Genomic DNA, 25905 nt, shown 5'->3' on the forward strand with positions numbered 1-25905 from the left:
AGCGTGACCTAAGAGATTCACATTTCGAGTTGTAAAATTTCGTTCCTCTGTCGATGTGTAATTTTTCCTGTACCCGTCTGTGGTCATGCCCAGATTCCATTGCCTTCGTCACAGCATCTCCAGACTTGCTCTTTATCGGTATAGCCCACGCGTACTTTGAATAGATATCAATAACTGTGTGCATGTACTTGTAGCCTTTGTTTTGTCCAGCGCCTCACATCATATCAACAAGATCCGCCAGCCAGGTCTCGTCGTTGCCGGGTACGTCTTCACGTCGACGCGGGTAATTCCTGCGTACAGGCTTATGCAGTTCCGTCACCAGTGTTTCCTTTTTCTCGTTCATATTCCAACGCTCTTAATCTGGTGTCCAATTTGGAAATGATTTCAGCGTTCCGAATCGACAGGTCTCTGCCTGTTTAAAAGTCCGTGTAAAAGGTATCCAAGGCTTTCTCTGTGGTGTTCTCCAAAGCTTTGATCATTTGATCGAGGTTGTCGATTTGTTTTTACAGCACGTTGGAATTTCGTCTTAAGATTTTTAAAGTTACAGCATTGTTCGGCTCTGCGGGATATGCGACATTGCACAATTACTTGTTCTGTATATCGTAATGCCAGTCCGCTGGTATTTGAAATCCGACACCCGGAGGACCGCGAGTGCTCGCAGCTGTGTTTTTATCCAGATGCCGTCCGAACACCTGTACGATCATCTCGGTAATGAATGCAAAACCGATACAAGATGCTTGATGAATGATTCCTGCTTCGCGTAATTTTTCGTTAATGCAGATTATTTCGTTATTGTAACTCGGAATTCTTGCTGCCTGAGATACCATGGGTAAACGAAGACGCTTCACTAACTCGTTTGGATCATCCCAGAAACCGTATTCCGTTTGAACACTTTGTCGAGTGATCATAGCTTGCGGAAGTAGAGCTTTACCTTTTCGCCGAGGTGATGGGAAATGATGCACCAATTCAGTAATAACAGTTGTGAATTTGTCAACTGTTATCGTTTGGAACAGCCCAATCGGATGAGTAGTACTTTTCATGCGCGTTCGTTGCGAGGATTATGTTTTCAAAACTTTTCCGATCTCTGGCGCTCACATAAGACCCGTCAGGCTTCTGTTTTGACAAAACTTCCAGCAAACCCTTTGTTTTTGGGAGAAGCGTATTACCAATACGAATGTAGTCACTCTCAAAAGATATCAACGAATCACCAATCATTAGTTCGTTTGAGAGGTTGAGTACACCGTACACGTTGTACAATTCACTTTGCGTCTTTACATCTCTCATCAGTCCAAAATACTCATCCTCCATTTCCTCGACCCGTGTTTCTATGATTGTTTCACCTTCTGCCAAAGCGAAGGAATCGTCTATTTCTGAGACAGTTTTATTTTTCGTTTCATTTTTCATATGCTTTATTTCTTCTTTAATTTCTTCCACCTCTTGTCTTACAGGTTTAGTATCTTTTGTAACATTCACCAGTTCTTGCAACGGAGTCACCACTGGTTTGAAAACGTCACTCAATTGACTCAGAAATTTCTGAGCCGTACGTTCCTTGCCCAACTGGAGCAATCTGTGTTTTCGACGGATTGCAGCACTTGCTTGAGCGATTCGATGTAGGACATTTTTTCGCTTGGAAATTTCAGAGCTCTGCATGTTGAGGCAACTGAGTCTACAACACTACTGCGTCTCTTGCTTGGAAACGTTAGTTTTCATTTCTTCACCAGGCTAACAAAAGAATCAGATCCCTTCCTGTATTGTCCTCCGTTGAGCTCACTGTCTTTGTCGATCACCAGAAACCCGTACTTTTCACCGTTCCAGTATGCAGAGCACACACTTTCAAACTCTGTGTAAGACATATTGGTGTTAAAATGGTCGTTGTATACGTGTCTTTGGTTCATGTCGTCTTGTTTGAATAACACGAGTAAGTTCACGTTGTCGCGCACGAGATGTTTGGGAATACGCGCGTACGTCTGACAGATATAGAAACAGTCAACGTCTTGATGTCTACCCACGCAAAAGTAGGCTTTTATATCGTTCTGCTTCTCGCATGCTACATCGTCAAATACGATTATTGAGTTGGGTCGTGCTACTTACGGTGTAATTACTTGCTCACGCTCTGTTCACGCAAAATACTCAATATTCTCAACATTGTCCAACAACCGCTTCAACAATTAGTATCTCGGTTGATTGAGGGATTTTGAGTGGATATAGATATTCTTAAATCTCAGTCCGTTGGGATGGGTTATAACTGCGAGCAGCGCATTAGTTTCACCACAATTCGATGGTCCACAGAATATTGCACGTACATTATTCGGGCGTAATTCACCGTGCCGTTTGTGCCTTTTGACATTTCGCTCTGAAAGTTTGTCGAAATTCATTATTATTCAAGCTTAGTCGGTTGTTTCTCAAACCGCATCTCGGACATGACTGATCGGATTTGCTATAAGTATCTCGTTTTGGAAGCACTTTTCTGCAGTCAACGCACGTACATGATCGTGTATAAAGGTGAACGAAGCAGCAGGCGGCAATATAGTGGCAAGGAACTGGTGAATAAAATCATCAACAGCCTTTCAGTCGAATGACATGTACCTAGTTATCAGAACTGTGGGCTTAGTGTAAAATTAACAAAGAGACTCGCGCGGGGTGATCCGGGAATCCATCTTCTCGGCGAAACTTGCAAGGATCGCGACATTGCTCACTCGCAGAATCGTGAAAATCTCGAAGTTAGAAACGAGGTTGATAGGGTGTTGGCTCGAAAAGCTTGGAAACGGGTTTTCGCGCCGGACGCTAATCTGGGTAAAAAAGCAGCGGCTTGGGCAATAGCTAATTCAATCAAAGTGAAATTCAAACTTGGAATGGGAAATTTGAAATCAAAAAGTGCGACCTTGAGAAAAATTATGAATGCTGCAAATTTTTCTATGGTTCCAAGCAACGATGCTGTAGTATCTATCGAATCTGCGCTGAAGGGGGCCATTTATCTATGGAGATGATGATAGTTCATGCACTGGGTTGCGAGATAAGGACGAGACGTCTTGTAGAAATAACTATTCATTGATGTCACAATTGAAGAGGCACAGTGGCCGAGGTAATGCTATTCGCATAGTTTCACAAGTCGAAACGATCTGCTCACGCTCTCTCTGCTAGAAGCTCTCCTTTCCAGCAAACACACGTTTACACTCATGCACACTCGCACACGCTCGAGGATTAATATAGCGCGCGAGACAGATACGACGCGCGATGTGCGAACAGAGGCTGAAAACGCTGTTGAAGAAACGCGTGGTGAAGGTACAGTGCGAACACCTCACGTTCTACCAGTACCTTCAAAAATCGGTGGTTTTCTACCGTTTCTCATTCGTATTTTCGCTGGACTGAGTGCCACAGGCACGTTAGTCGGTGGTGCAGCAGGTATAGCAAGAGCTGTGAACGATGCAAGTGCTGCTAAACGAGAACTGAAAAAGGTCAAACGACACAACGAAACTATAGAAGCTATCGCGATGGGTAAAGGGCTTTACATGGAACCGTATGAAACAGGTGTTGGTCTTCATCTTTCAAAAAACTAGATGCGATGCTACCACATCGAGTGTTGACTGATTGGGCCTTGTTGAAATATGCGAAAATTTTTGAGGTTCCGCATTTCCACGGTGTTTTCATGCGAAACGAAATGCCCAAAAACGGTCCACTAAAAACCGAGTCAGGTATCATCAACATTGATGACAAAGACGGTCCGGGAACACACTGGGTCATACAAGAAACGAGACAATAATATTGATTACTTTGACAGTTTCGGTAACTTTCAACCACCCTCAGACCTCATAAAATACCTCGGCGTTGGTGGTGTTAAATACAATCATGAAAGGTACCAGGATTATGATACAATTGCATGCGGACACTTGTGTCTGAAATTTCTGAGTGTTGAGCTATGTAAACATGGTACATGATTTATCAGAGTCAGTCTATCACTCGCAGTCATGGATGATTCATTAACGTGAACAATTTAAGGGAACATTTCGATTCTCGAGGCACTATATTCCCCACCGATCGAACTTGCTCGTGATGAAAGTTACGCGATTGAGCTGATAGAATTGTTAACCTTGAATTCGATTCCCTACGTTGATGTTGGTCACAATGAAATTTACGTAGCTAATAAAGGTATCACCATACCAAGCGGCAACTATGAGATCGAGGACATGGAAAAGTATCTTCAAAACGAGCTGAAAAATGCAGATATAAGGCCAGCATCAAACCCAACAATAATACATCACGCAGCGAAACCACATGCAACCACACGATTGACTTTGAATCGAATGATTCCATTGCTTAACTTATGGGATTCAAACTACGTGTTTTGTGAGTTGATAAGATTCACGAATCAGCCGTGCCTGTAACTATACTCAACGTCAACGCGTTGCGAGTTGAGTACAGCATTACAACGGGCGCCTACGTCAATGGACATAAAGTACACACTATTCACGAGTTTTTCCCGAGTGTCCCACCAGGATATAAGATTGTTAAAGTATTGTCGCACGTCATTCATCCTCCGATCACCGTCAGGACCATAGATCATGTTCAGCTCCGGTTAGTAGATCAAGACAGTGACCTGGTTAATTTTCGTGGAGAGGTTATCACTGTGAGACCTCATATCAAATCGCAATTAAGAATGGGAATTGTATACAACAGACTGTCAAAGAGTGGGTATATCAGTAAGTCGGCATGCCCTGATCAAGTTAGTCATCGATCGATTCTCGAACGGTTAACACCTCAAAACGTGGAGTTCCTGGTAGCTCGGGGTCTGAAACTGACACGTTTTGAAAGAGGAATTTCCGACACCTAAAAATCCGATTTTGCTGTTTCATCATCTGCTACGTACCATGGAGGAAGAAATTGTTGTAAGTTGGTATATGGACAGCTCTTGCAAGCACAAACATCAGTTCGTAGGAGCCAGTCCTACGAGGCATATCCATAACTGTGCTCTCCCTCTCATATCACGTGCCTATTAAAATAAAGGATCCAGCAAAGTATTTACTGGCAATCCTTACGTTGGCCCCTGTCCCGTTCCCTTGAACATTCGAACACCAGTCGTCTTTGACAAATCCGTTGCGCATTACGAGATTCACGCTACAAACCTTACGCCTCGTCAACTTTCAACAACAGCCATGAAATTCGAATCACCGTTCAGCATCAGGATTTATGCATATTACTCAGCAAAAGTTCGGTACACATTCATGGACGACTCCTCAAACCTGATGGAACAGCTAATGTGAACACACAGCTCGTAAACGACGCGATCTGTCATTCGTTTGAAGAAATTTGCTAGGAAATTAATGCAGTTGAAATTGATAGAAGCATGAACGTTGGCTTGACTAGTCTCATGAAGAGTTACGCTTCCCTGCACCCTGTTCAGACTTGGCTGATGGAAAACGCTGGATGGCTTGATGTAGAAGAGAAGAAAAAATTAACCGATGCCGAGGGTAATTTTGACGTACTGATACCGCTCCGCATGATCTTGGGTTTCACCGAAGACTACCGCAAGATCGTTGTCAACGCTAAACATGAGTTAATTCTGACGAGATCAAAAACTGACGTCAACGCAATCATGCAGACTCAAGAGGAGGAATTCAAAATCACGATCAACGCAGTGGAATGGCTAATACCGTATTTGAAACTCATGGATCAGAAGAAAGTTGACCTACTAAATTTCATTTCAATGAGCTTCCGCAGTTGGGAATTGTACGAATATCCCTTACTTCCCACAACATCGAAACACGTTTGAACTGAGAAAACTCCCACTCAGCTTGAAAAACCTCGATCCGTCATTTCGGGTTTCCAAACAAGTCGAAAGAACAAGACCGGCAAAAACGCAAATCATTTCGATCATTGCAATGTCACGGACGTTGAGCTATTTTCAAACTCTAAATCTTATCCGTACACTAACCTGAACCTGAACATGAGCCATCATCTGTACGCGCTCCTGTACGAGATGTACGCAAACTTCCAAGCTACCTACTACGACAAGAACCCCGAGCCGTTGTTGACAAAGAGTGAATTCCTTCGAGACGTCCCCTTATTCGTTATCGACTGTTCAATACAAACGAATCTTTGAAGTCGGACCTGTCGACATCCGTCTTGAATTTGAAGCCTAAGCCAATTTTCCCGCTGAAACATCGGCGTATTGCTTGATTGTTCACGATCGTATTGTCGAATACAACCCGCTCAGTGGTGGGGTGAAAAAGTAAGTATAAAAGATGATCCGTTTCTACCATCTCGCACAATTTAAAGATGGAACTTATCGTTGGCATACAAGGCTTTCGCAGACCTTTCAACAATGGTTAGGATCCTGTTGAATAAAATGACTGTACTATCGCTGTAAAGTGATTTCAACCATATCCTGGAAATTGTACTCAATAAAACTGTTTTTCAAAGGATACTCATGACTCAATTTTACATCTTTACCTGAGCTCTTAGGAGGGAATTTTTTTTCAATACAAAGCTTAAGTGGCATTCAACTTTGCTCTCAATCCTTGGCCGAGCTGTACACAGTTATGATTTGCATACCCAGAGCGATGGTCACCCAACACCGCAGATCCATCGCTCTGAATGTATACTACCGCAGCTATCGGTTGACCTTGCACTCTGACCTTGACTGAAACCCTACAAAATTTATCGTAGAGTTTACATTACAATTACAAGCCAAATAGAACGTCACGTGGATGATGACGTATCGGCATTCACGTTGGTAAAAAACAATTCTCAGACCATCAATTTTGAAATGTCGCGTGGTTGATGACGTGGGAAAAGAATGTGGGGTGGTTGATGTTACACATCAGCAGTCCCATTGTGGGAAAAGAATTTGAGGTGGTTGACGTTACACATCAGCGGTCCTATTGCAGGAAAAAAATGTGGGACGGGTAACCGACATTCAGGTCAGTGAGAAAGTTTACGCCCCCTGCTGCACCCTCTGCCTTTGGCAGGCAAGCACATCATAGAGACTTTGACCTTCAGTCGTCAAGATTGTTGGTAAAACAGCACTGTTCTGAACTTCGACTGATAAAAATCGTCGATAAAGCAGTGCGATTTTGACCGTCGACTGATACAATAGTCGGTAAGGTTGCACGTTTTTGACCTTAAGTCGGTACGGCAGACTGTGACGTTATCGCGGAGAAGGGTTTGAGTCTGGGGAGGATGTCGGTAAGTGTCAGTAACAGGAATCTGTAAGTAGAACTCTCCTTGTATTGCTACTAATCTCACCCGAGATCTCACCCCACTCGGAGCCTCGACGTTACCTCGAGCTGCCTTACATCCAACCTTGACAACTGTTGTAATATGATAAATGTTACGACATCAAACTGTACAAGTCACTTGCCCAAAAGGGACAAGTGGCGACATCTTTTTATTTGTTCTCGAAAAGATGCTCGCAATAGTAAGCGGGCTCAGGCCCAAGCGAAAGAGAGGACGGCAGTGTACTTTTCGATATCGAACGGCGAGAAAGTCCCGCGAAGAGACTGTAAAATCAGCTGGTTGCTAGTAGAAGATCAACCATCCTTGTTATTGAATGAAGTCAAAATATACAACCTGTTTAATAATAGAAAAATGTATACCTCCTGCTCAACCTTTTCGAGAACAACTTGAAATAACATGAATCTCAATTCTTACTTATCGCAACTAAACAGCATCCACGGAGCTCAACCATATGTGAAACTCAGCCCAACAGATTTATACACGACAACATAATGCAGACGCAACTAAGATTCCGTAACGCGAACTTCTTATCTGAACCGCTACTCAACTCAACTAAACACTATCTTAAATAAACGAAAACTCAACTTAGCGCAAGCACAACTAAACGTAATCTCAACTAAATGCAATCTCAAGGTAACGCAACTCAATTAAACACCATCTCAACTGAACGAAAACTTGACTGATCGCAAGCTCAACTAAGCGTAACTTCAACTAATCGCTATCGCAACCCAACCAAAATCAAAGCTTCTCGAAATCCTCGAAGACGTTATTCGCTACTTCGAACACTCCATTTTGGCCATTCGCGACTTACTCGAGAGGCTACACTGAAAAACCCGATAAAGCGACTCGACCAGGTATAGTGGAATTCAGCTGTACTCAATTTCGAAAACGAGAGAGACTCAACTAAAACTCGTGACTCTACTCAACTTTCTGAATGGCTCAAAATTTACTCTACTCTATCACGCGCACTCAGGCTACGGTCATCAAGCAAAAGAATCGGCAAACGAATTTCGAGTACTTCTCTACAACGCAAATCCAAAACGGCTATCCGTTGTTCGGCAAGCCTTTTCGCAATTATTCTCGAAATTCAATCGCGAGGATAGAAACAGCGCTCACCTTCTACATCCTCGCAACACCCTCTCCATCCTCTCGCGATATTTATGCAGCTCCCAGACTTCGCGCAACTGCCAAAACGTGACTATCTAGCACGACCGCTAGAACTAGGGTGGTTTCAAAAACCTACGACCTGCCGCAATACGGATCTCGATACGCCATCCCATATGTGACGTCATACCCACAAGAATACGCAATAATCGACCCGTCATCGATTTCGTCGATTGCGCAACTCGACGTGCACCTTTAAGAGCATTGCGGCGCAGAACTTGACGTTAAATCGCAATCTCGTCCTCCGCGCAGCTCCATGACGTCTTGGTGCTGAGCTTGGTGCTCCTTTGTCGCTAGTCGGTCCGTCACGAGTTCGCTAGTTAATTGTTGGCAGAGTGAAGGGGAAGTGGCTGCGGCGCGCCGGCCGCCAGCGGAAATCGCGTCCACCTTGGATTCCCGCGACGGGGGGATCTTCATTGGTTCTCCCTCCGCAGCCGCGACATCCTTTCTTCGCAATCGTCGCCAGTCTGCCACCCCGTAATTCCTCCGAATTTGGTGCCGACTGCCTGCCTGATGCCGTTGTAGCTCGAAAAATAAACAAAAAACCTGAAATATCTTCCGCTATTCGCTAAACTGTCCCCTCTCGTTGTTTCGGATGCGTGACTCTAGTCCTGGCGCTCTTTTACAAAGTTTTCGCGAGCCAATCTTAGGAACCCCTAGATTTTGGTTCCGCCCAGGGTTCAAGAAGCTCCGTGTCTCAAGCATCAAAAGTGCCACATTACAACACTTAGAAAAACAAATCAAAGGAAATAAAAACAAAGCCATTACTGATATTTATATTACTGATTCCTGAAAGGTGACGGTGTTAATTGTATGAATTATTAAGTGGGACGTTCCCTATGGCAGCGCACTATAGGGTTGATCTGTGGCAGAGCCGGAGCAAGTCCTAGAGACTCCGCCACCTTCCAAAAACCAGTTTAATATTCTGGATCCCCGATGGGGAGCGTATCAGATGTTAAGTTGATGAGAGCCGAAACTTTGATCTTAGCTCAATGAGCCAAGAAGCGAAGGATATAAATAGTATTAATTACAGTGAAGAAGGACAGTCAGGATAATTTTTAGGTAAAGCAGAAAATATTACAAATAATAAAGAAATCACGAATTACTATAATTGACAAAAGGAAGCAAGAAATACAAGTCAATCAGAGAATATCAAAATTACAGCAGAGAGTTACAAATGCAAAGAAACAAGGTACTCGAAGTGAATATTCAGGACTCAAATATTATGATAGAAAATATAAAGAAATACGTAGTATCCAGCTTCAGATATATGCGATAGATGTAAAAGAAATAACGGTAAGATATAGAAAAGAGACAAATATTCTTATTGTATTAATAAAAGAAATTATAAGAAAGATTTTATAACGTGATGTATTTCAAGCGAGAGGCACTACGGACAAAGTACGTGACGGGGATAATAGAGACGAGAACTGAATAGAAAGATGTTATTCAGTACGCCGCAATACTCAAGATTCCAAAAACGACTTGTTACAGCGCGCAGCGATAGTAGATTGCACACGCAGTATATTTACGACGATAATTACTCAAAGATATTCCGTACTAAGGCAACTTGTAATCAAATGAGAAACAATATAGACAAAATAACAGAAATTACAGTGAACGATAGAGATGAGATGATACGAATAAAACAACCTGAGAGAATTTATAAGCTGATTAATTCCCCGATCACTTCAAAGAACAATAGGTAAGCCCTCCAAATAAAGCAGGTAATTATATGAAAAAAGATTTAAAAAAAAGTTAAATAATTACTATTGAAGCATAAGCAAAGCGATAGTAACACGCTGCGATTCAGCCGTATTACATAAGCGAAGGAAATTTAAGAAAGGAAGCAATAGTAACTACAAATTGAATAATTAAACTAAATAGTCGCGAAGATATTTGCGGTATAAGATGAGGAATAAGGTAATTGGCGAGTCCACGTGACTCACGCAGCCCAAGCTGCGAGAAGAGATGAAAACAAAAAAAAAAAAATATACGGAAAAGACACACACACGATACGATGCAAATAAATTCGGGCTTCACAATATAACACAGGAAACCTCACTTACGTAAAAAGAAGATAAAGTGGAGAACACTTGAAACAAAAGAAAGAACAGGTTATAGGAGATGCGATGAAGATAAACTATTAACCCATTAAACGCTGGAAATGACACTTTTCATATAATCATGTTTGACCGATTGCCAACAACGCTCGTACTATGGGATTTTGATAAAGTTTGGTACCCAACTATTTTCGAGGGTGCTCTTTCAGAATATCGAGGTTAGAGCCATGAAAATTAGATTTTCTATGGAAAATTGGCGATTAAAAAAAAAGAAAGCGAAATTTCGGTGTAGTTTTTTTGAAAAACTATTTATATCGAACCTTTATAATACTCAAATCAGACTCTTTTCTGCAAAAATCATAGAATTTTCATCTGTACTTCAAAAATCTATTGGTTAGGAATTTTTTTTTATCAATTATTTTCAAAATAGCGGCTCGAAAAGGGTGAAATTTTACGTAAAAATCAAATAATGGTTTCTTGCTTGATTTCTCGAGCTAATTGTTATATCTTGGGTTCAACTTTGGATATAACCTTAGTTCAGTGTTTGAATTTCTAAAATTATGGAAATTTTGATAATTAAAAATGGCGGATTGAGGATGGCGGACGAAATCATTGAAAAAAAGTTATTTGGCGGAAAAACTTTGTTTCTAGGATTTTCGGGGTCGCTGATTACAAATCTGAGGTCAGATGTGAAAAAATACAAAATGGTGGATTCAATTATGGCGGACAAAAAATCAAAATTGTACGATCCTGCGCAAAACAATCGCTCCCAGGGTTTTTTGGGGATCCCTGATTACGGATCTAGGTCAGTTTTCACAAAATACAAAGTGGCAAATCCAGTCCATGTGATATTGATTTTTTGTCCGCCATATTGAATCCCCAATTTGTATTTTTTCAAATCTGACCTCAGATTTGTAATCAGCGACCCCGAAAACCCTAGGAACAAAGTTTTTGCACCAAATAACGTTTTTTCAATGATTTCATCCGCCATCTTGAATCCACCATTTTTAATTTTCAAAATTTCCATAATTTTTGATATTCAAACACTGAATCAAGTTTATATCCAAAGTTGAACCCAAGATATAACAATTAGCTCGAGAAATCAAGCATAAAACCATTATTTGTTTTTGACATAAAATTTTACCCATTTCGAGCCACTACTTTGAAAATAATTGATAAAAAAAATTCCTTACCAATAGGTTTTTAAAGTACACATGAAAATTCCACGATTTTTGCAGAAAAGAGTCTGATTTGCGTATTATAAAGGTGTTACGGGGTGGACTCCGATGAGCGGTAATCGAAGCTTACTCCACGCCCAGCCAAGGTGTTATTTGGCTATTATAGGGTCCGTTGACGTCGACTATGCACTCGCGTGCTACTACTCCCAATGCAGGAAGTGAATAGAGTAAAAAGGAATCGGTTTTAACGGAAGGTAAACGGTTTGAAGTATAAGATTGTTTATTATTATCAAGTAGTTGTTGGTGATTTCGGTCAACGCAAAGGAGTCCGTCGAGGAAAAGGGTATGGTTTTGCTTCAGAGGGATATGTGTCTTGCTTGAGCGCTAGGATGGATCTACGAGTTTAGCGGGATGTAGGAGGCAAGCTAGCCGCAAGTTAGAGAAGAATCTGCTGACTCGCCGACGATAAGGGCAGACTACAGAGCGTAAGGTAACTGAGAGTGTGGGAAAGGAATATGAAGTCTGGAGGACGTAACAAAGGTTCGACATAAATAGTTTTTCAAAAAAATTATATCGAAATTTCGCCGTTTTTTTTTTAATTGCAAATTTTCCATATAAAATCCAATTTTCATGGCTTATAACATCGATATTCTGAAAGAGCACCCTTGAAAATAGTCGGGTACCAATTTTTATTATAATCCCATTATCCTAGCATTGTTGGCAATCGGTCAAACATGACTATATGAAAAGTGTCATTTCGGGCGTTGATGGGTTGGTGAGCGAAAGCACGTCCACGCAATATAGGCACTAGACGAAAAGTGTGCCGGGTCGAGTAATGCTTCTCGCAACCCCGGCCGATTTTCGGCGCGTCGCTGCCACGTGATCCTCTCCTTGTCCTGTGCGATCGCTAATTAGGCCAGCAAGTCACGTGAGACGGGTCAACAGGTAAGACGGGCGGTAGTACATCTTCTACCTCGTTAAAATATATTAAATTATCAATCGGTTGTTGAGCGATATGTAGATGGATGTATATCCAGAAGGTGAAGGGTCAAGTCTTCATAGGTGTTGCGGAATACTATACTTAGGGTAAAGGGTTAAATCTTGACACATATATGTATAGGTAAGGTAGAGGGTTGAATCTTTATAGCTATAAAGGCATAGACGTAGGGTGAAGGACTGAGTCTTTCCAGATACAATGGTATATACGTGAAATGAAAGGTTAAATCTTCATAGCCATATAGCCACAACCGTTGCAAAGGTCGAAGGTCGAAAATCGAAGGTCGAAGGTCGAAAGTCAAAGACAAAGGTCAAAGTTCGAAGATCGAAAATCGAAGGTCGAAAGTCGAAGATTGAAGGTCGAAAGTTTAAGCTCGAAGATCAAAGGGTGAAGGGTTGAATGAGGGCCGGGTGTTGCGGATGGAATGGCTGGGGCAAGGAAGAGAGTGAAGGAGAGTGAAGAGAATCTGTAGAGGTATTAGGGTATATATATGTGGGGTTCGATGTTGAATCTGTCAAGATCTGAGGGCATATACGTGTGTTCGAGGCTAAATCTGTCAAGATCTGAGGACATATACGTATAAGGGCTGATACGCTGGATTTCTGACACGGCGGCTGGGGCGAGATATGTTTATAATATCGAGAGATGTATATACATACATGTCGGCGCAAGAAGCCGATAGCCTAAGCGCTTGACGCTCGTAACTGTCCTACTACTTTTGTTTTGATTTAGATCACGCGAGTATTTGATATTAAATTCCGATCCTTGTAATGTAGCGGGGGGGGGGGGGGGGGGTAAGGTACCTGACTTTAATCCTAAAAGTTTACCTTGGGGAAGTTGAGACACGAGAGAGTAGTGATAGTCAGAGGCTCGAGCGAGAAGGACCGAGAGCGTCTCGAAATCCCCACACACCTACCCGCTGCTACAGTAGTATTATTTTTTTTGTACGAATAAAAGAAAAAAGAAATCAGAATTATGGGTGACTCTCTCGATCACCTCTATTCTCCATTATTAACTCCGACATATGTATCTAAAGTAATACTACAGTATTACTTCGCTTATTTGAAATTTCGTCGGTTCGCGCCAGTTAGATGAGTAAATAAACAAGGCCACTTGAAACATATCGAAACACTGTCACGTTGACCTAAACGACGAGTGTGGTCAGTTCAATAATAGGCACTGAAGTGTGAATATACATCAAAAACTGTAAGGTAGAAATAATGGGAATATGATAACTTTTAATGTCGTTTCCTATATTCTTACAGGTAAGAATATTTATCTAGTTTAAGTTGGTCTATAAAGTTGTTACAATCGTGAATAAAAAACTTATATTCTTCAGGAAACACAATTGAGTTTGTGACGTTGCACCTAGAGTGCAAGTCACAACAAACCCCAAACCCGCGGGGAAGAGCCGAACGGGTGAGTCCCGGCCCGTCGGGAAACACCCGAAGCTACCCGAAGCCCACCGACGCTCGGCTGAGCCGAGCGCCAGCCAGCAGTAAGACTGAGTCTCGCATAAAGGAACGACGTAACCGAGTCACCCGGCACGAGCACCCGAGAAAGAGAGGGAGAGAGAGAGAGAAAGAGAGAGGGAGAGGGAGAGGGAGAGGGAGAGGGAGAGGGAGAGGGAGAGGGAGAGGGAGAGGGAGAGGGAGAGGGAGAGGGAGAGGGAGAGGGGGAGGGGGAGGGGGAGGGGGGGAGGGAGAGGGAGAGGGAGAGGGTGAGGGAGAGGGAGAGGGAGAGGGAGAAAGAGAGAGAGGGAGATAGATAGATAGATAGATAGATATTTTATTATGCCCTAGAATACTTTGGGGCAAGAGAAAAACTACGTATAAAATATTAATAATATACACAAGTATAAAAGTAAAATAAAATTAAATAAAATAAAATAATATATAAAATAATATACAATAAAATAAAATAAAATAAAATAAAATAAAATAAAATAAAATAAAATATAATATAATATAATATAAAATATAAAATAATAAATTTTAGTTAGAATAAAGTAAAGTGAGTAGATTAAATGAAAAACACAATCAAATAAGCAAAATAAAATAAAACAAAATAAACTAGCACTACGCAATACTATAACTTGGGTAGTATAAAGATAGGTTAATTAATCGGGCTAGCTAGGGCAGAAACCTCATTAGATAAGAAGTACTTAGCCTTGAAAACAGCACATGAGGACGAGGAAGTAATGTCAGGAGGAAGAGAATGCCATAGGTAAACAGCAGTGAGATGGAAGGAGTTGCGGTAAATGCAAGTTCTATGTAGCGGAATATGAAAAGTATTAGCCATGCCCAGACGTGACGAATGACGAGTATAATCATGATGTAAGGGAAATAGTTCATGTAAGTACGACGGGGCATGGTTATGCAGAATATTATAAGTAACTATAGCTACAAAGTACTTCCTCCTGTTTGAGACTGACAACCACTTCAACCGTAATCGATACGGGGTGATATGTACATCACCACGTAGATCAAAAATGAATCGTATCGCACTGTTTACTAATCGCTGAAGTTTTAAGTCAAGCTCGTTTGACAAATCATTATAAACAACACAACAATAGTCGAGTAAAGGAAAAATTAGAGTAGAGACTAATTTTATGCGAAGTTCAGTTGACAGCGAGTTCTTGTGATATTTTAATCTGTGAAGTGTGAAATTCACTTTGCGAGATATTGTTGTTACATGACTAGCCCAAGAAAGATTTGCTTGCAATATAACTCCCAGATTACGAGCCTCTAGTACATAAGGTATAGAGGTCTGATTAATTGCCATGACCGGCAATAGTTTAAAATCGACGGACTGAACGTTTGCTCCACTATCACAAATCATAACAGAAGACTTCGCTAAATTTAATTTAAGGCTATTTTCATTCGAATACTCAGATATCTGGTTGATATCATATAGTATCTTAGCTAACCCTACATTGAGCTCTGACCGGTGATAGCTCAAGTAGATTTGAGTATCATCAGCAAACACTATGTGGTCGGAATACTTGAGAGAAGCACCTATGTCGTTGATGAAGATAGAAAACAATAAGGGTCCTAATACAGAGCCTTGTGGAACACCGGATGTGATAGGAAGCCAGTTCGAAATATTTGTCTTATCTATGACAGTCTGAGTTCTACCAGTGAGATAGGAGTAAACCCAGCTCAGAGACGATTCAGAAAAACCAATGTCACAGAGCTTTTTCAGCAGAATGGAATGAGAGATCGTGTCAAAGGCTTTGCTGAAGTCAAAGAGAACTAAAATAGTGACACGTCCATCATCAGCAGACTTTCTAATGTCATGGCAAAGGCGAAGCAAGGCTGTCTGTGTACTGTGAGCTGTGCGATACCCTGATTGGCGAGAATCCAAAATATTATAGTAAGTAAGATATTTAATGATCTGATTATGAGCAATCTTTTCATAGATTTTGGAGAGTTCGCACACGTTCGCAATTGGTCGAGTATCCGAAGGAGACAAAGGTGTATTTTGTTTTGACAAAGGTCTAATAAATGATCGTTGCCAACTCGCCGGAAAGAACGAGTTGTCAGAGCAAGAATTGAACAATTTCTGTAAGAAAGGAACCAGCAATGGAGCTGCATTTTTAATAATGAAAGACCGAATACCGTCAGGTCCAGTCGAATGAGAATTAGAGATATAGGACATAATTAACCGGAGTACATCATTCTCCGTTACATGCTCAAACTGAAACAGATGATTCGAGATATCAACATGGCTTTTAATTGACTGCAATTCACCTTTAGAACAAGCTGGTAAGGAACTAGAGATTGAGGAATAATAAGAGTTCAGTTGATCAGGCGTGAAAAAATTAAGAGGGGAGGTTGACGATGTTTTAACTAGTCCAAGGGTCGCAAGCTCCTTCCACAGTTTGTTAACATTGTTAACATTGGCTAGTCTAGTAAAGTTGTACTCACTTTTCACACGTTTCAACTCAGACGTCAACTCGTCTCTGAATTTCCGATAAATTGCATACCCTAATAGGCCATTAGCCCTTTTTGCTTGTTTATAAAGGGCGTTGCGTTTTCTAATACGCAATTTTAATTCTGGTGTGAGCCATGGTGCAATAGGCTTGCGTACAATAAAATTCTTGAAAGGAGCATGAATGCCAAGAGCTAAAAGTAAGATACCTTCTAAGGCCTTAAGAAACACGTTAATATCATCAGAGATTGAGGAATTTGTGGGTACACGCTCTACTATCTTAACAAGAGATAATTCCACAGTTGTATTGAATGCACTAACGTCAAAATTCTTGAAGTTGCGGCGAACTGTCATTTGGTCAGGATTCTGCGGTGTAATAAAGGCATACGAGAGTTCAAGAAGGTCATGCCCTGCAATAAATGGTGTTTCAGACTTTGTGAAGGCAACGTTTTTGTCACTACTATCAATAATTATGACATCAATAAGCGTATCAGGCGTGGATGTATGATGCGTCGCTTGGGATTCAACCATGATAGAGAAGAAACCATCTCACTAAGATATCTAGATTCAACAGAGTTAGACAAAAGATCACAATTCAGATCACCAGCAATTATGACATTTTTGAAGGAATGACTAAACTCGCAGAAAGTGTTTATATAGTCAGTGAATAGTTTACTTTTGGGTGGCCTGTACATGGACGTGAATAATATAGAGTCCTGGTTAGGATAGTGTATGTCAAGCAGGAGAAACTCAGGTTGATTAGAATACAAACAGGGTGAAGCTGCTAATAGATTGGCTTTCAATGACTCATGAATATAACACGCAACACCTCCACATCCCTTTCCTATTCTATCATGACGAATAATAAAATAGTTCGGAATCTTAACAAGATCATTAGAAATTTCAGGCTTGAGCCATGTTTCAGATATAGAAATAACGTGATAAAAATGTTCGCTAAGATATGATTTGATGTAGTCAATGTGGCCCAATAACGAGTTTGCATTAAATTGACAGATTTTCAAGGACGTAGCACTATCATGCAATCTCACTGCTTTTCGAGAGTTCCGTACATGATTTAGTCAACCTAATTTGTCTAGATCAGCTTCAGAGGTGATGCGAATAGGCTGAGATCCATTTTGCTTACGTGCGTAGATCTGACCCTCCCTAGACCATACATATTTCCAATTTCTGTCAGAAGCGATCTTTTTAGTTTTGCGCAACAAATTATAAGTGTTTGGGTGAAGAAACTCGTTGACAAAAATATTGCCACGCTTATCACATGCAAAAACATCACTAACCGCTAATACGCCGTGCAAACGCTTTTTCCTTATAATATGGCTACTGATCTGTGAGGATTTAAAGAAGACAATAAATGATTTTGATGCCTCACTAGTGTTAACCCGCTCAGGATTTTGGCTCGAAGGAGCTCTGCGGGTGATTAGACGAATGTCGAGTATGTCAGAAGCGAGTTCAGGAACACCGAGCACAGTCAGAACTTTAGTAACGACTTCTAATGGATTATCAGTAACTGTGAATGGTATACCAGCAATGGTGATCTGGGCAGAGGAGTTGACAGGTGTATTGGTTAATGAATCTCGTAAAGAATCAATTTCCCTATTAAGTAACACGTTGCTGGCCTCTAATTGTGCTATTCTGTCACCTTGATCACTCACAGTTTTAACAATATTTTCGATAACATTAAGCTTAGATGCCATATTAGAGTTAAATGTATTTTGACAGTTGATAAAAGCATTAAGTGTATCTACATTTTTGTTTAGAAGAGCTGCTGTCGAGTCAAGAGTTCTGCCCGATTGACACATGACTGGTGTATCAACAATACAATTCAACTGCTCTCTGATATTTTGAGTACTACTCGATGGCTTGTTACCAAGATTTTTATAACAACAGGGACTAGAGTTTCTACCACTCGTATAGTATCTATAACACCCTGGATGAAAACTTTTTGAGCAGTCTAGACACCTGAGTTTTTCACCGGCTACAAGCCGTTTACACTTAAAGCAAGTGTCAGACATGCAACCGATTTGGTGTAATGAGAAGCAACAAGAATACCAGCTGAGAGAAATGTCACAGAACACAGTAAAAGGTCGTGTAGATACTAACACACCGCATAAATCGAACTCACAGTAGACACGCACACGCTGAAGCACACGGGAACCAAGCATTGACGTAAACAGGTACTTAAGATTAATTCCAGCTTCAGAGTATTATTTGAGAGAAATTTCCTAGCGGTCGTCCAATGGGAAGAGGGAAGGTAGCGTAGGAGTTGTAAACAGCAAATCGTCCGTCCGTTAACTGCCAAGTCGTTCCAGTCAATAATTTTAGGTTATAGGATACCAGTCTTCAGTTTATTGCCTCATCCCGTAGCTCAAAAGAGAGAGCAACGACGATTTTTAGCTCAAATTTTGCGTGAGCAACGGGGGAGGAAAAAAACCTGGAAGCAGAGCCCGAAAAACGGGCAGGGAACAGCAGAAAATGGGCAGAACGGGAGAGCAACAGAAAGTTAAGGGATCGTCTCAGTGTGACCCTCCGAAAAATCACTGATTTTCGCGAATTTTTTTTTTAATGTTCAAATAAACTAATCGGTCCGGTTTTTTTTCATGAATAAATAGGTTTATGAAGAATACAAAATGATTTTTTTAAAGTTTATTTATTGAGTGCATCATTGTTGTATAAATTGTTGTAATTTCACGTGAAAAAAAAAGGTGCTGCACGGTTTCCACGATGACGGCCGCAATTTTGATCTGAAAAAAAAATTTCAAAAAGATTATTGATCTGTAGGAAAGTCGCTATCGCGCTATGGACGGTTTTTTTTCTTTTTTCAAATTTGACAAAATGGCGGCGGTTTGAACAGAAAGTGTCGAATGTGGCCCTTTTTTTCGATAGTTTTTCGTAAAAAAAATAGGAAGTTTTCAAAAAAAAAAAAAGCTTCCATAGCGCGATAAAGAATGACGTTTAAAATGTTCTCCCGAAATTGGAACTAGATATCTTTAAAACTCTTCCTTTGAGAGTGGAAACCGTTTTGAAAAACACCATTCTGAGAAAAACGCGTTTAAAGATTGAAGTTGGAAAAGTTTATATAAATCGTTTACTTACGATCAATCGGCGATGCCAGGTCTTCATTTTTTTCTTGGGGGTTTCTCTCGTACGTCTATCCGTGGTGGATGTTAAAAACGAACTGAAATGCTTGGACAGTTTATTCTGCAAGGTTATAGAACCTAAGCACCTTAGTACTCGCGCAGGTAGAAAACCCGTTCCCTTTCTACAAGAAACGCTGTAGCGACCGTAATAATTTGAATTTCGATTTAAAAATTTGAGAGAATGTTTAGAACAGTGTATACTATACGATAATGCAAAAAAAACAACAATTTTTTGAAAATTTCACACTGAGACGATCCCTTAACCAGACAGGTACTCACCGATCCAAGAGAGAGAGAGAGAGAGACAGACAGAGAGAGAGAGAGAGAGAGAGAGAGAGAGAGAGAGAGAGAGAGAGAAGGAGAACGAAGCGAGAAGCGGGACGTCCCCCCCACACAGCCACCCAAACACACCGACCGACGACACCAGGTTAGCCTGCGAGCTACAGCCGATCTGCACCTCCCCCCATTCCTCCCCCCGCAATACCGACCCTTCCTCCCTCACACTCCCCGTCGCCCTACACCGCCCCCACCCCCCCCCCCCCCCCCCCCGAGCGCGTACCTTTAAGCTAGAATTAAGTAACGCTAAGGGCTGAGGCGTGATCAGCCACATCCGATGTCTATAACCACTTCATATATATCTTTTATAGTTTTAAGTCGACTCCCCACCGATCTCAATACATCTATGCTCCCCAAAATACACCCACTAAGTTTTACCTATCCACCCAGTCTTGACTCTCTCGCCCCGTCTCTAATTGTTCCTCCCTTCCACATATTTAGTGCGGACTCAAACCCGTCACAAGTTGTAAACCAATCGTGACTAAGGATAGAAATTATCACTCAATACATATACCGAGACAATCTCTAGAAACTATACAGTCAATGCGCATGCGCGAGTTTCATCGGCTGTCCGGGCAGGCTGGCCACCGCGAGTTTCAGCTGTCAAACTCTGTTTCTGGCGGCGATGTTGGTCATACGAATTTTGGAGGTTACTATCTCAAACAGTCGAGGTATTCTGTCGAAAATCATTTATTATTGAGTCTGCGGCGCGCGAAACTTGATGCTAATGCTCTTTGAAAATTGGCTGTATTCGACTAAAATGAGAAATCTGTTCAAATGTTGGGTGGTTGGAAGAAACGCAGCAGGTAGGTGAGAACACTCTATTTGATCACTTTTATTATTTCGTACATCAGAAATAACAACGAAATTTTTTTCTATCGACAGGTGATAAGGCCAAAATAATGACATTTCTAATATTCACTGTTATCTGCCTATTTAATTTATTACACATAAAAAGATCATCGCCGCTCCAATTCTAGGGCAGCGACGCGGAATCGAACAGACTATGATCAATTTAACGTAGCTATTGGCGGAAACGTCCGCACCACGGGTCGAATTCCGGTCGCTACCGATCGATCCCGCGTCAGTCCCCCGCAGTATGGCAACCGCTGCTATGCCGGCATGGACCCAGGATCCGGGTATGGAATCGCGGTCACGGTGAACTGTTCGGGAATTGTCGGAATTGAGCGAAGCCGACATATTAAGTTCGCTCACGATGATTTTCTCGGGCGTAGCGCTAGAATGGTTGGGATGCAAAAGGGATAGTTGGGTGACGTACGACAAGTTTCGCGCGGCATTGCGATGATGGTTCGGTGACGGGACAGTTGGAGATCACGTGGAGGATCAGGCTAGGTCTCGGACACAGCAACCGGCGGAATCGGTGACAGAGTATCTAGCGTGCATTCGCGGACTATCGAGATGGATGCCACATCCGTATACAATGGAGCAGCAGCTAGATTTAGCGTTTAAAAACCTGATTCCCGAAATCCACGAAGTCCTAAGGAGGAGGGAAATTCGGAATTGGAGCGTGTTGATCTACCTCGCGACCAAGAGAGAACGAAATCTCACGTTGTCTCGCGAGTATAGTCCCCCGCCCGCGCCAAAGGGATCCTTCATTAGCGAAATGGCGTGCCGAACGAAACCCGAGGCGACCCGGGGTGCGACAGGATTAGCCGCAATCGCCGAACCGGGAGTAGAACAGACGATGGTGCAGAGCATGGAGAAGCTGCGGAAGCTGCTAGCGGTCAAGGTAAAGATCCTCGAGGAAAAGCTAATAAAGGCAGTGGCGATATCAGCCGAGAAGGACAAGTCAAGCGGCGTGGAGCGAAGCGACGGAAACCCGACTCCAGCGAAACCAGCCTTGCCAAAGCAACCCGTGCGAGGTACGAATCACGGCCATCTCAGCTGATCGGCCAGCGATGTAAGTGTCACGTGCGGCGCGGTCTCGCACGCGACTAATTAACCCTCTACGAGTAGCGTACAAGTTTATATTCATTTTTTCGGTGGATTAGTCGGTGATCGTCCTGTACAGAGCGATCCTGGGAATTGGGTAGAAGGATTTATTATTAATATTATTGGTGAATTTTGACGGGATGCAAAGCTTTAATGAAATTTCGAGTGAAGATAACAAATGAAAATATTGGTCGAGGAAGCAAGCATTACAGAAATATTCTTATTCTAAATTGTACACACTCATGCGTTGACTTACTATTCGGTGGGTTATTCCAACCTCGCTCTCGCTCGTACAAATCCAAACGATGGTTCACTCATACAATGGCACACTCGTAACACACTTACAAATTAAACTACACGGCTCTATGAGTTCATGGCACAAATTGCAACAACTTAATATCTAGCTTCGAAGACTGATATCGCGACGCGAGATGCTTAGGCGACCTCGTATGGAATTAGAGGAAATTCGCTCTATTCGTCAGTGATGCGAAAAGACTGATAGACTCTTCACGCGATAATTTCTGAAGGAGTCCGATTTCCGTAGATGTTGATTTTATTCTGTCTCCGACGAGACTGACTTCGCTCGGTCGTACGACACCCCTTGGAGCGTCGGACAGCGAGCAAGGTTTCCGTCAACGTTGCAAATTTGAAATAAAGGCTCGCCTCGCGAAGATAATCCTCGAAGCGCGTGATGTCTAGCGCTCGCCTCATCCCGGTGTTTGTTGTACCCGGGATCCGGCGAGCACGGGAACGCTGACGTTTCAATGGTCAACTGCGCCGCTAAGCTTAGTAATGATATATATTTATAAATATGTATACAGACGGTGTACGTGACATAAGTACGGTGAGCCGTACAGTTTCGTGGCGACAAAGTCTGGGACGAGAGGTTTTGCATGAATTGCCATTTTCCCGGACATAAATTTGTTAGCAGTCCCGACTTATTGCTCGTTTTCTGTTACCATTGCCGTTACGATGATGTATACTCGACGGATTGTCCGCGGTGTTCGGGAAACCAGACGGGCAGCCTCGCTGGGTGTTGACACGGCGCTCTGAGTGGAAGGCACCACAGCATTGCGTGGCATCTAGGGAGATGTAGAGACGTGCTTTCCGATGCAGACCACGGAGCTAGGCAAACGATAGTTTTTATCGGTATGCGTCAGGGGCACATGGATAAGCGCGTTGTTGGATACTGGCTCCTCGCAAACGTATCTCGGTACAGTCGGGGAGAAAATCGCGCTAGAATACGGACAAAAAGTCAACCCTCCCCGTCGCTCGAGTATAGTGTTGCAAACGAATCGGTAGAGTTAGTAACCGTGGAAGTAGAAAATTTGGCCTCTTGATTGACGGTGTGCACGAATCGTCGAGGATAGCAGATATCCCGGAATACGAGGGGGGCGGGGGGGTTCGACGAATGTCAACCGATCTAAGTTAGCGATGTTTCGGTTTGTTGTGGTATTGCAGAGTTAGTGGATAGCGAGAATCGGGAATTACAGGAGTTCCGAGCGCAAGAATTACCGAAAGTTTCAGGGGAATTGGGCCTTACTCATCTCGCGGAACACGCAATTGACGTGCTAGGAAGCGCACCGATAAAGCAGCGGTACCATCTCGTTTCTCCGAAAGTGCAAGAGGCAATTCACAAAGAGGTGGATCGTATGCTCAAGGATGGGGTAATCGAACCACCCCAAAGTTGGTGGTCAACACCGATAGTGATGGTCAAGAAGCCAAACGGGAAATACCATTTCTGTTTAGACTTTAGGAAATTCAATAGCGTTTCGAAACAGGACGCTCACCCGATCCCGTTCATGAACGGCATTCTCGATAAATTGCGATCTGTGAAGTACATCTCGACTATAGACTTGAGTCAAACATACCATCAAGTTCACTTGACACGCGAGAGTCGCGAAATCACTGCTTTTACGGTTGTAGGTCGTGTATTACTTCAATTCGCACTAATGCCATACGGGCACACCGGAGCTCCAGCCACCTTTCAGCGAATAATTGATAAATTCATTGCTCCCGAGATGGAGTCGCATGCCTTCGTGTATCTCGACGACATTATTGTTGTAACCACCGGTTTCCGATCACATTTAATATGGCTATCTCGCGTTCTAGAACGGATAGTATTGGCCGGGTTTACCATCAACCCGGAAAAATGTGAGTTTTGCCGTGACGAAGTTCCGTACCTAGGGTTCAAGGTTGATAGAGACAGCTTACAGGTCGATGCGGACAAGGTCGAGTCGATCCTGGTGTATCCAGTGCCGAAGAATCTGAGGCAATTGAGACGGTTTTTCGGTATGGCTTCGTGGTATAAGCGGTTTATCCCCGAATTTGCGAGTGTGGCGGAACCTCTTATACGGTTATTGAGGAAAAGTAAGAAATGGGAATGGGTTGGCGAGCAGGAGGCATCGTTCAATCGCATAAAATCCGCGTTGACGTCGGCTCCGATTTTAGCGTGTCCTGATTTTACAAACGAATGTATCGTGCAAACCGACGGGAGTAGCTTCTGTATTGGCACAGTTTTGACGCAAACCATTGGCGAATTGCAGCGTGTGATAGCGTACGCGAGTCGGACCATGTCGGTCGCGGAAAAAAATTATTCCACGACCGAACAGAAATATCTTGCGGTAATTTAGGTCGTAAAGAAATTCAGAGCGTACTTGGAAGGTTATCTCTTCACAATGATAACCGACCACGCGAGTTCAAATTCGTTGCGGAAATTGGAAAAACCAACGGGTCGGTTAGCTAGGTGGACGCTCGATTCACTTGAATACGATTGTGAGATTAAACATCGAAAGGGGGCGATGCACCATTTCCGGATGCATCATCGCGGATGTACAAAGGTGAAGAAGAGGGGACTGAGCATTTGGCCGCCCTCGACGTCGCTGGATACGACCAGCGACCGAGCGCAAGGCCGCCTGGGAAGTCGTTGTCAATCAATGGTACCAGCGTCGCGTACGAGACGCTGAAAACTACCCGCAAAAGTTCCGTAGTTGGTCAATAGTCGAGGGGCGTCTATATCACCTGCAAGCGGACCCATCAGTCGAACCAATGTTAGAGAACTTGGCGTCCTGTAAATTAGTGCTTCCGAAAGAGCAATGGTCGCAAATCTTCACAGTAGTTCACGAAGATCCGTAAGCGGGACATCTTAGCGTCAAGGAAACATAGGCACGAGCGAAAGCCAACTACTATTGGCCCTGTATGTATTGCGATATAGTCTTGATGGTCACAGCTTGAGAACGTTGCCAAGAATGCAAGGTGCAGCAGGTGCAACCGGCGGGCTTTATGGGCCGACGGGTCGTCGACACGCTCTGGACCGTGGTTGTAGCTGACGTTATGGGTCCGTTTTCGAGGAGTCGCGCCGATTTCGAATACATCTTGATTTTTGAAGATTTGTTTACCCGGCGGGTTGAAGTTGCGCCATTAAGGAAATCGAACGCGAAAAATATTCTAGCTGCATTTGAAGACCTCGTGCTTCTGCGGTGGGGTACGCCGGAAGTATTTCTGACGGCACACAATTTGTGAATAGAGCCGTTGACGATGTGTGTGCCGCGTACCACATCATCCACGCGAAGGTACCGCCGTACCACGCGCAAGCTAACCCTGTGAAAGGGGTGAATCGCGTAATGAAGACCATGATCGTATCCTATATCGAAGCAGATCATTGTGACTGGGATGTGCATGTTCACGAATTTCGATTTGTGCACAATTCCGAGAATCGCGAAAGAAAGGGTCTCAGTAAACACCATGTGAAGGATCTAAAGCCGGGCGTAGAGTCTGAGGAAGCTCCGAGTAGCGACTGGGAGGAGCAGTGAGAGAGGTGGGTTCTTCACCCTAAGATAAATAGTGCGACGTGGGTGACTGAAATTGTGAATTCCCCGATAGTGGATCCG

General features: G+C 42.8%; 1 protein-coding gene and 1 non-coding gene across 7 annotated transcripts in view; one reads left to right on the forward strand and one right to left on the reverse strand.

Moving 5' to 3' along the window:
- Positions 1-25905, forward strand: part of LOC124183578 (sodium/calcium exchanger 1) — a 1216563-nt gene that overhangs the window by 717446 nt on the left and 473212 nt on the right. The gene's annotated exons all lie outside the window — the stretch shown is intronic.
- LOC124184101 lies at positions 9218-9406 on the reverse strand. The gene has a single exon (XR_006871129.1). It is a non-coding gene; the product is annotated as a U2 spliceosomal RNA (small nuclear RNA).

This window comes from Neodiprion fabricii, chromosome 5, assembly GCF_021155785.1.
Source record: "Neodiprion fabricii isolate iyNeoFabr1 chromosome 5, iyNeoFabr1.1, whole genome shotgun sequence".
In the NCBI taxonomy this organism is placed as follows: Eukaryota; Metazoa; Arthropoda; class Insecta; order Hymenoptera; family Diprionidae; genus Neodiprion; species Neodiprion fabricii.